The sequence below is a fragment of the Octopus bimaculoides genome, chromosome 9, assembly GCF_046866305.1.
Source record: "Octopus bimaculoides isolate indiv1 chromosome 9, ASM4686630v1, whole genome shotgun sequence".
Classification (NCBI taxonomy): Eukaryota; Metazoa; Mollusca; class Cephalopoda; order Octopoda; family Octopodidae; genus Octopus; species Octopus bimaculoides.
Genome location: NC_142936.1, coordinates 3,850,864 through 3,863,363, shown reverse-complemented (window position 1 = coordinate 3,863,363; position 12,500 = coordinate 3,850,864).

The following is a 12,500-nucleotide window of genomic DNA, read 5'->3' as shown; positions in this document are numbered from 1 at the left end:
GTATCTGTTTTCAAAGAAAGCACTTCACGAATACACGTCGATATACATCACACTATCAAAACACATACACATATGCTTATATATATATATATATATATATATATATATATATATATATATATATATATATATATGTATGTATGCATGTGTGTATGCATATCTACGTACATACGTACATACATATATGTATGTGAAAGTTTTAACTGAGGGGTATTTATATAAAGGCTGTTTTTCCTAATATACATTACGGAAGCCAGAAACGTTCATATTAAATGATTTCAAAATATCGGTTCGGTTTTATTTCTTTATTACAAATAGACACATAGATACGTACATACACACCTACATATATACATATATACATTCATAATTAACTATGTATATATATATATATATATATATATATATATATATATATATATATATATATATATATATATATATATATATATATATATATATATATATATATATAAAGACATAATTCTATGCCTTTGTGCAGATGAGGATTGCTCTGCATTTTAAACTGATGTAATAATTGCATTGCTCAATTAAATGGAGTTGCATGAAACGATCGTACTGCATTACCTCTGGATATCCTTGTTGCTTATTTTGATATATATATATATATATATATATATATATATATATATATATGAAAGGACAAATACATATTTAAGAACCCCAATCTGGAATTATCACGAACACTAAGAATGTGCCATCGGGAGAATAATTAAAAGAGAACAAGATAAAATACCATGACATATAATAATAGAATAACATTATAACACCAACGCGCTTCAGTCTGCTCGTGTCATTGACAGCTATTTAAAATTCTATTTAATTGATTAATTAATTCATATTATGTCGAACAACCGAAGCACGCCTCTCTCTCTCCGTTCCTCCCTCTACCTCTATCTGAGCGCGGGCATGTGTGTGAGTGTATGTATATATATATATATATATATATATATATATATATATATATATATATACATGTGTGTGTGTGTGTATGTGTGTGTGTGTGTGTGTGTGTGTGTGTGTGTGTGTGTGTGTGTGTGTGTGTGTGTGTGTGTGTGTGTGTGAGCATGTATATGTTAAAGAAAATGAGACAACAAACCCAAGGCTGTGTGGGATTTATTTTCAGGACATTTATAAAGAGAACGATTGTAACTTTCTCTTTATAAATATCCTGAAAATTCCACACAACCTTGGGATTGTTGTCTCGTTTTATTTAACATATACATGCTCACATAAGACCCGAATTAGACTTCTCACTCGTATTAGTATCGAACCGAGAGTCTAACTACAGTCCTTCCGGTAGCACTTACACAGCCTTACCTGCCACGTTGGGTCTTCTGGATACCAATACCTCTCATGTATATATATATTTATATATATATATATATATATTTCCAAATGTGGGTACCGGACGTCACAGCTGTGTAAGCAACATGAAGTACAACAAACGAGTTAAATACGCAAACAACGAGAGAAAAAATGGAAAACGGGACAACTAATAGAGAACGACTCTTCATCAGTTTCTTTGTATGAATATACTGTCCGCCAAAAATATCACTGTTAGAAAAATCTGTCTCAGGACTTAATTTGAAATGACACGCATTTTGCTATGAAAACAATAAACTGACTACTATTTTCAAACATTGATTTCAAAATTACTGTTCCTCTTCTATACAAAAATTCAATATATATTAGGATATTTTCAAATTCTAAAATGCGAATAACAAATTTGATTAAAAAGGGATATAAGGTATATAAAAAAAAGATAATTCGTAAAAATATTCACAGAATTGCACTAATACCAAGAAATTGATACCCAGAAAACAATTCTATATAAATATAGAAGGTAGAAGAGAGAGGGACAGACCTGAAGCATACTTGAAGTAGTGAGAGTTTGTTATTAATGAGTTTATGAATGGCGACGATGGGACTTCCACAAAGCTAGCTAATAAATTGATTCAGCGAATGACTAATAAAATAATCGATTAGTTAATTTGTTAATTGTTTAGCCAAGTAATAAAATTAAAGGAGTGAAATAGAAGCGGTGCATATATTTATTACTAGTATAATGACTCTCCCAAGATATAACAGAATTCTAAATACCTTCCCCCTATTCAATGCCACCTCTTGCAGAAATCCCTCTCAGAACACCCATTTGAATATTCAAAGACTAAATGTACAAAGTCAAACATCTACGTTGATGTCCATGAGAGAATAGAACCATTTACTGGTAATCGAACCTACTTGACACCTAATGGCCACAAATTGAAAGACGAAATATGATCTTTTAGACTAATTAATCTTATTGCCCAGTGGTTTTAACAGTAAAGACTTTTGATCCATATTTTTTTCCTAAATTTAAATGTTATGATAACCTTATGGAAATGCAATATTTAATCTCTTCAAATGTAAGTCCGTATATCTATAATCTAAATGTGCGAATTTAAAGATGTCTTTAATATACACATATCTGAAACAAATATTTACATTTTGAGTATCAATCCACCCTTGAGTACTATATGCCTGTGTATGTATATATATATATATATATATATATATATATATAGGCTCTTTTACTCTTTTATACGTTCCAGTCATTTGACACCGGCTATGCCGGAGCGCCACCTTAAGTCGAACAAATCGACCCCGGGTCTATTCTTTATAAGCCTAGTACATATTCTATCCGTCTCTTTTTCCAAACCGCTAGTTTTTGGTGACATAAACACACCAACATCGGTTGTCAAGCGAGGGTAGGGACACAAACACAGACTCAAAGACACACACATGAATATATATATATATATATATATATATATATATATATATATATATATATATATATACACACACACAACAAGCTTTTTTCAGTTTATGTCTGCTAAATCTACTCACAAAGCTTTGGTCGCCTATAGTAGAAGACATTTGCCCAAGGTGTCACACAGTGGGACTGAACCCGGAATCATATGGTTGGGAAGGAAACTTGTTTATTTCTTTTAAATTGCCATAAAGGCATTACACATGTGGGAACATACAACAATTAAAATAAAAATATGATGCTATGAATGATATGAAAATGAACATGACAAACATTAAAAACAAAATATTAAAATAATGATACATGAATGATGCCTGAGAAATGAGAATATGGAATATGTGTTACTCACCCCATACTGAGTAACGCCACTCGCAAACTCTGAGTCCTGAGTCCTCTTTAGTCTTTGATCTAGTTTTTCGTTTACCGTTTTCCTCTTCGCTGAGTAACAACACTCTCTGATGAAACGCGAGCCTTTTCTTCTTCCCCAAGGCATGAAATAAGTCCACTGTTTAAACTCGTTTTATTACTATTTAGCGACACAACATGTTTTAGTTTCCTCAGATACTACTGTGTCATTATATTCAGCCGATTAGTTATTTGGAATACCAATTAATGCTTATTCCTTGTTTTCGTATATCAGTAAGGAATCGTTTCTTCTTTGTATGGGGTTGGCTGTGAGTACATGCTCACTGTCAAAGCCCGTTCAGGCAAACATGCATCGACCATATTCACCGGTCACTGGAGAGATGATTTTTGTCAGCTACGAATATATCTTGTAACACGTCCATTTGAGATATTATCTCAGAACGAAGAACTCAGCAGTTTTGCCCATCTCACTGTATTAACATCAAGAATGATACATGACCCAGTCAGGTTACCTACCTGGACCAATAAAACTCCTCCACAGCAAACGTTCAGATCTACCAATGCAATATGAACGTCTAGCTTCAGTTCTAGACGCATTGATCTTTCGGGACCTGAAATGACACATCTGGAAACGCCACGACTACAGACGATAGCAGTAGTTCGCTAACTGGATTGATGGAGCGTGGGCGCTAAAAGTTTATTGAACGTCAGTCATCTCAATATATCGGGATCTTCGCCACTTAATAAATACATTTACCGAAATTGTTCACAATCCATGAGTTCAACATACCATGACTCGAGTGGTTACATGCTCTTTAATCCATAGCTGTGATCCTGAGAAGTGCTACTACACCGGATCCGAGCAGACCTGAGAACAATAGTGGCCAAGAGATGCTTCTATAATCCTCCAAACTCTGGACCTCCCAGACCAGAGCCCCGCTGCCGGGGGCAGTTTAGAATCATACTCGTGGGGAAGTACCACATAGAAATGGTCATAGTAATTTAATAATCCTTCTATTGCATATAACGGATTTTCTTCAGTTGAGTGGCTATTTGCAACATCAGTTAATGTTTATTCAGCTTTCCTTTGCTGGTGGCGAAATATCTCTTCTATAAGTATAATATACAAATGGCTGCTTTACTATAGCTCAATGTAGGTACTACCCATTTGAACCTAACAATCGGGAAAAGGAACTGAGAGATATTTTAATGGAGTTGTTGTGACTTCCTGAAGACAACTTGAATAGGAAATCACATCAGAGTATCTTTCCCTCCGAATGTCTTTATCCACTTCGTTATTTCACCTCTCCAAATATTAAAAACTAATGAAGAAGTTAGATGCTATTAAAATTGCCATTACACATTAGTTTTTTCTATGTCTAGCTGAAACATTTGCACTTAATCTCTGAAAAGACACTTTTATGGCCTGTATTCTAACCGTTTGCGGCAATTTGTCCCATAAATATTATCTAAACTACCAGCTTCGATAAATTTATGATAGGCTGTATTATTGCCGATCTGAGTCTTTGTTTCCAAGTGGAAATATACAAGAAGACAAACATTTTAACAGACTAATAGAAAATAACAGAATATGATAGACTGAACGATTATTAGAGATAGACATAATAGCAGAGAAAATGAGGGAAAGAAAGAGAGTAGAAAGAGAGAAAGAGAGAGGCAAAGAGAAAGAAGAGAAAAATAGTGAGTGAGTGAGTGAGTGAGTGAGAAGTGAAGAAACGATCGAAAGAGCGAACGTGGAATTTTAAAATCTCTTTCGTACATATGCTAATCGATAAATGTTCAGCCGAGTCAATTTTGTTAACACCTATTCAGCAAGTATGACAAGTAATTTGCTACTGTTTCAAAATCGAGCTACTACCCTCCTTCCCCTTCTTCATTTCCTCTTTTCTTCATATGTTTGTGGGAATCAATCAACAAATACTTGAGTTCGGAATGTCTGGGCTGCTTGTAAGCGAGGGCAATGAAGGAAAAAAATGACGAGGTGCCTGGTTGCGTTTCATTAAAGTGAACACTTAAGAAACTCATGTTATTAATAGCTTAGTAGAAAACAATAAATTTAGGTCCCGTAAATTTAAAGGATTGTACTTCTGCAAAGACCGATGTTGGAACTGAGATATGATCATTGGGGTAACAAGACCTAGATTTACGTATTAACTAATCTGGGAGACATAGGGTAACGTAATCCTAAATATTCTATGCCACAAAAATGGCCAAATATTACAAATGAAACACCTCGGAGCATAGGTATTCTGGATAAGGGCCAATACTGTTATAAACAACTGCAGAAGGAGCATCAGCAGTTCTAAGTAACTCAGGTACGGAACAGTCTACTCTGTTCGATATTACCTCTATTAACCTGATCATTGGAAATGGGAAAATTACACACGCACGTACACACATTGAGGCACACACTCACACACACACGCATGCGCACACGCACACACATATATGTAAGTATGTATGTATTATACATGTATAGCTACAATAGCACAAATGGAATGAGAGAATACGACGATTATTATAGAAGGCGAGAGGTTACATACGATAGACAAAATTTCGAAAGGTGCTGAAAAAGAAAAAAATTAACAATTAAAGAGGAGTTAGAAGCAACGTGAGAGAAAGAAGAAAATAAAGATAAGTATTTGAAGCAAATACGTGGCTTTCATTTATCATATTCTTTTCTACTCTAGGCACAGGGCCCGAAATTTTGGGGAGGGAGCCAGTCGATTAGATAGACCTCAGTACGCAACTGGTACTTAATACATCGACCGCGAAAGGATGAAAGGCAAAGTCGACTTCGGCGGAATTTGAACTCAGAACGTAACGGCAGACGAAATACTGCCAAACATTTCACCTGTTAGTGAAGAATAATGAAGAATAGTTAGTGACGAATAGTGCCGTTTCTTACAGGTTCACATTCACCACTTAATAGTTTGGTGCATTTGTGATGGGAGAGAGACAGAAATTGCAAATTGGAGTACAATTACCAGCTGGATTCCCAAGAATGACCAACTGAGACTATGGATATTATCCAGCCATCTTATCCTTAGTCTACTCCTAGTCTCCTTCCAGTTGACTAGACTTGCAGAATCCATCTAGCAATTCTTCTCTCTGACATTCTAATCGCATGTTCATAATACCAGAGCTTTGACCTCTGAATGCAAAAAACCAACCTGTCAAACTGGAAGGACTCCCTGATCTCCGAACTACGCATGCTGTCCTGTCGAATTACGTCACTCCACACATCTTTCAGAGGAACCACATATCGGCCGCTTGTATACACGATCATACACTTTCGGTCATTAGCCAACATGTATGATCGTATGTGAGGATAGGTACGAAGCTGAATTGAAGTTAGTACATTGGGCTTGTTTTACCAACATTAGGCATTTAAATTGTGGTTCAATGGATATTTACATCAGTTCTTCGAACAACTCCAATAATCCTCATCGAAACCGACGGAGATCAAGTTACATTTTATTTGTAAGTGTTAATCAGCTGTTTTATTGAATTAAATAATTGAAGGATGAGCTTGGTCAGGACGTAAGTCTTTCTTACGCAGAGTTCATTCATGAAAATATTTGACTGGAGATACATTCTCATGCTAACTTTCCGCAGATAGTGACAATTTATATTCCAGCCAGACTAATCAGCTTTTTGTTTGGACTTCAATTTGAATCTATAATTGATTTTTACTAAATGGAAACAGCTCGAGAGTCTCACACTCTTACATCCGTTATTATGCTGCATAGTGAGCGCTGTGATTTACAGATTAACCGTATGTGTAATATAGTTCGCCCTCTGTCTTTCATTACAGATTGATGCTGACTTTACTCACTCCACTCATAAAGACAGGGACAGCATCCGACGTTTGGCTTATTTCTTTCCAAAACAGACAAAAGTTTCGCTTTAGTCAGAAATCAATAACTATATCTTTCTGATAAACCAAGATTTACATAAATTCCGACAGAAGCATCACGAATTATGTCATTATGGTTTCTTAAATCACCTAAATGATTATTCAACTGTATATTGTTACTATGTTTATGCACGGATCGTTTCTGCTCTTATCGATATCATTCATACAATCACCGAGTTAACTATGCCTATTAATATATCATTTCACAGTAGATCATTCCATGACAGCCATTGGGTGGAATGTAAGTTCTATAACACATACCAAGCCAGAACCCAGTGGCTGTTACTACTGGGTAGCTGTATTCGAGTCTTGAAAGACAGAGATATAAATAAATATATTCCATTCAAGCAAATAGACGGAATACATTATCCTATATGTGGTTTTTCTTAAGACAGTGTGTGTATATATATATATATATATATATATATATATATATATATATATAAGTACTCAGAAACGGACAATCACACGTATACATACATACATACATACATACATACATACATACATACACATATTATTTCGGATTATTGCAGTTATTCTTAGAGTTGAAACAATTTTATTTTTCATACAATTTGTTGAAATCTTCTCCGATTTTGATTAGTTCGATCTCTAACCAATAATCGTGAGTTTTGTTCTTCCTAGATATGTCAATTGTTCCGTTATAGTAACAGAGTGGGTTGGAGCTTGGATTTTTCTTCATGAAAGTAACAATCGAATGAGCAAGACAGAAGAAGAAAAAAAAAATTAAATAAGTGGATTAAATGGTAGGTTAGACTAGCAGATAGATTGGTCAGAAGTCTCTTACTCGAGTGGGTGGGGCACACAAGTAGAAGAAGACTAAATGTGCATTAGAAATGCATATCGGATGTTCTAGAAAGGAAAAAAAACAGAATGAAACATGTAGATAAGAGAAAGAAAGAAAGTATTAATGTATGAATGATTGATTGGATGAATGAAGAGAAGAAAGGGAGGATGAACCACATCGAACGTGCCAGAAGGAAAATAAAGCATCTAAAAATAATGAAATATGTAGATAAGAAAATGAAAGAAAGAAAGAAGAAAGAAAGGAGAGAAAAAGACAGAAAGAAAGAATAAATGAATGAGTAAGGAGAAAATAAGTAGGGAGAAAGAACGAAAATGAAAGGAAGAAGAATGTGAGGAAGGCAGAACAGAAAAAATGAATCTGGAAGAAGGAAATTACAAATGATGGAATGAGTGAATGAAGAGAAGGAAGAAAGGAAGAGAGAAAAGAACAAAACCGAAAGAGCGAAGAAGGGAATGAACAAAAGAGAAAGAAAGGAAGAGAAAAGGTGGATAGATCGGAAGAAAGAAAGGGAAGTAGAAAATCAAAATAAAAGACAAATACAAAAGGGAAAAAAAAGCAGAAAAGGAAAGGAAGAAAAAGGTAGAAATAGGAACGATAGAGTAGAAAGATCGAAAATGAAAGAAACGACAAAAGAAAACTAAAACAAAAGCAAGAAGAACAGAAGCCAAAAAAAAGGGAAAAAATTATGTGATGTAAATGAATAGAAGGGAGAATTTGATTGCTTGGGGACATGAGAAATAGATCGAAATAATTGAATACATTGTACGTTGAGTGAAGAATAAATGGGGAAAATATATTGGAGAAAAAAAAATGATAAGAAACGATCAGAGTCCAATTAAACGAAACAGAAGAATGCAAGAATTTCTCTTGAAAACGACTGAAATAGGCTTTGGTGAGAACTCACTCGAAACTATTGCTCTTTCTCTTTCTCTCTTACTCTCTCTCTTTCTTTGTCTCTCATTCTTTTACTGTCTTTGAATTTGTCTCTTTCTATGGTTTCCCTTTTTCTCTCAATCACTGTTCCTACATACATACAACCCCCCCACATATATATACATAATCTATATATAAATACACACACATATATATATATATATATATATAATTATATAAACGCATATATATACATATATATATATATATATATATATATATATATATATATATATATGTATATAATTATATAAACGCATATATGTACATATATATATAATTATACACACACGTATGTGCGTATGTGTACATATCTACGTGTAAACACGTACATTTATATCGTGGCACTCCGTCGGTTACGATACGCGGGTTCTAGTTGATCCGATCAACAGAATAACCTGCAAGTGGCTGAGCACTCCACAGACACGTGTACCCTTAACATTCTTCTCTGGGAGATTCAGCGTGACACAGAATGTGACAGACAAGTCTAGCCCTTTGAAATACAGTTACAACAGAAACGCCCGGTTTGGGAATCGAAACCGCGATCTTAAGACCTCGAGTCCACTGCCCTAACCACTGAGCCATTGCGCCGCCACACATTCATATATTCATATATACATCTGTGTGTGTATAAACACATCCATACACATATACGTATGTGTGTGTGTGTGTGTGTATATGTGTCCGTGTGCGTGTCTATGTGGGTGTGTCTGAATATCTCTGTGGGTTCGTGTGTATACATTTGTGTAGATATGTACGTTCTTGTTCAAGTTATTGTCTCCATTCTTATTCCGGTCGGTTCTCTGTACTCTCTGCATTTCTCTGTATTTCTCAGTCACACACACACACACACACAGACACAGACACACACGCACACACATTCACTCATATACACATGCATATCTATATATAAATATACATACATAATACATATATATATATATATATATATATATGTATATATATATATATATATATATATATATATATATATATATAATTGTAAATATGTATATGAAATATATATCGTATATATATATATATATATATATATATATCGATCTATATATATATATATATATATATATATATATATATATATATATATATATATATATATATACATACACACACACACATTATAGCATTTAAACGCAAAATCTAAGATATATATGCTTTCATAAAAACAGGTATTCTCATATATCCGTTTCCTTCGTGTCAATTATTGTCTCGGATATCTCGTTTATCTGTTCGTACTTCGCGACCTTTCTTTCTCCTTCTCTTCCTATCTCTCTCTCTCTCTCTCTCCTTTTCTCTCCTCTCCTCTCCTTTTTTCTCCCTTCTCCCTATTATATCCATCTCTCACTATTTCTCCTCACCGTCTCTTCCCCCCTCTCTCTCTCTGTATGTATGTATAAAGCTAAAATCTGTTGTTCTCTTGTTTTAGTGATTGTTTAACTAAGGACTTTCAACCGGTGCCCATACTGGGACACCTTTCAGAATTCTAGTCGAATACACATAGGCCTACGTGCGTATTGTAAGCCTGGTACTGATTCAATTGAACATTATTTTCGATCCATTTTGTGTACGGAGCGTAAACTAATCTAAGTCGGTTGTCAAACTGTAGTCGCATAAGTGCGAAGTGATCTATACAAAGAGAAAACGCACTCATACACATATACTCATACACACACACACACGCATCGGTATAGATTGGATGCATAAATATATGCGCAGGAGTGGTTGTGTGGTAAGTAGCTTGCTTACCAACCACATAGTTCCGGGTTCAGTCCCAGACCAGGCGTTGTGAATGTTTATTGAGTGAAAATAGTTAAAGATCCGGGAGTCTCTGCAGGGAGTGCTAGCAAACCCTGCTGTAGTCTTTCACCACAACTTTCTCACACTCTTCCAGTTTCTGTTGTACCTGTATTTCGAAGGGCCAGCCTTGTCACACTGTGCCACGCTGAATCTCCCCAAGAACTACGTTAAGGGTACACGTTAATTTCACGAGCAGGCTGTTCCGTTGATCTGATCAACTGGAACCCTCGTCGCCATAATCGATGGAGTTCCACGTAGGTATATGCAATCACGCATGCGCACATATAGCTATACGTCCACGTGTACTGGCAACAAAAACACTGGAGCACTGAGTAAGATATCTTGCGGTATTTCGTAACAGGCTGAGGTCAACTTCAGATTTCCTCCTTCCCAGAGACAATAGATAAAGCGTGGAGATATTACTGACGTTAATAATCCGTGGAGGGGACTAGTCGACTACATCGACCCCATTACTCTACTGGTATTTATTTTATCGACCCCGAAAGGATGAAAGTCAAAGGCTACCTCGGCGGAATTTGCCCGGTGTCCTAACGATTCTGCTAGTACGCTGCGTTAATAATAATAATAATAATAATAATAATAATAATAATAATAATAATAATAATAGCATGACCGCAGCCACTTGGCTGAAACACATAAATAAATAAATAAATAAATAATAATAATAATGGTGGTGGTGATAATAATGGCGAAGCAATAAGGCAACGAAAATGAAAAAGAGAAAGAAGAAAACCTGCGAATCTATAAAATCACCACCTCTCTGCTTTCACTCACACAAACAAACCATTTTTTGTCACATGGAATTGGTTTTTGCATTAATGTATTGTATTACACATCTATCAGATTTATGTACAAACATGCATTACACGAGAAAGAAGCACCACACACACACACACACACATCTTGTATGTGTTTATATGTATGCATATAAATATATATATATATATATATATATGCATAATATATGTTAGTATGTAAACGTGTGTGTGTTTCCCCTCTCTTTCTCTCTCTCGCCTTCCCTTTCTCTTTGTCTCTCACTGTATGTATTTCCGCGCGTACAGGATTCCCCGTTTCCCCTTTCTGTTTCACAAACTGACACACACTCTCACATTAATATATTGTACATTGATGTATGTATGTATGTATTATATATGTATGTATGTATGCATGTATGTATGCATGTATGTATGTATCTATTTAGGTCAATGTTCATACGAGCATATATAACCATATGCGTAACAGTACACACACAAATACGAACTCACGTATTATATGCTAATCTGTGTAAAAGTTGCGGACTATTTCCTGTTATAGACTCGGATTTAGAATTCTCAGAAAGTATTCTATCTTTGCCTGTTGTAGTTAGCCATTCCTCCTTGTCACAGTAAATAGTTGCCTGTGTTCATGCCCGAGCGTAGGATTGTGAGAAAAACGTATCTCTATGCATGAATGCAAACATGTGGAATACTTTGAAAGTGATACTATGGGCCTGGAAATCAGTCAGGGCAAACCTTGGACCACATTCAGTCGTCTCATAATGCATTTAGGACGCCGACAGCATCAGTTTTGATAAAGTTAGCTCTTATGTATGGCTCGAAAACCTTGAAAATATCAACAAGAATAAATACGTTATTCAGACGGATATTTTAAGAAGTTGTGTTCATGTGTAACATATTCTAGTCATAAAGTGAGCGCTGTTCATAGAATGTGAGCCTGTATGTTGTTGGCTACCTATATTTATACAAGAATTTAGTGAT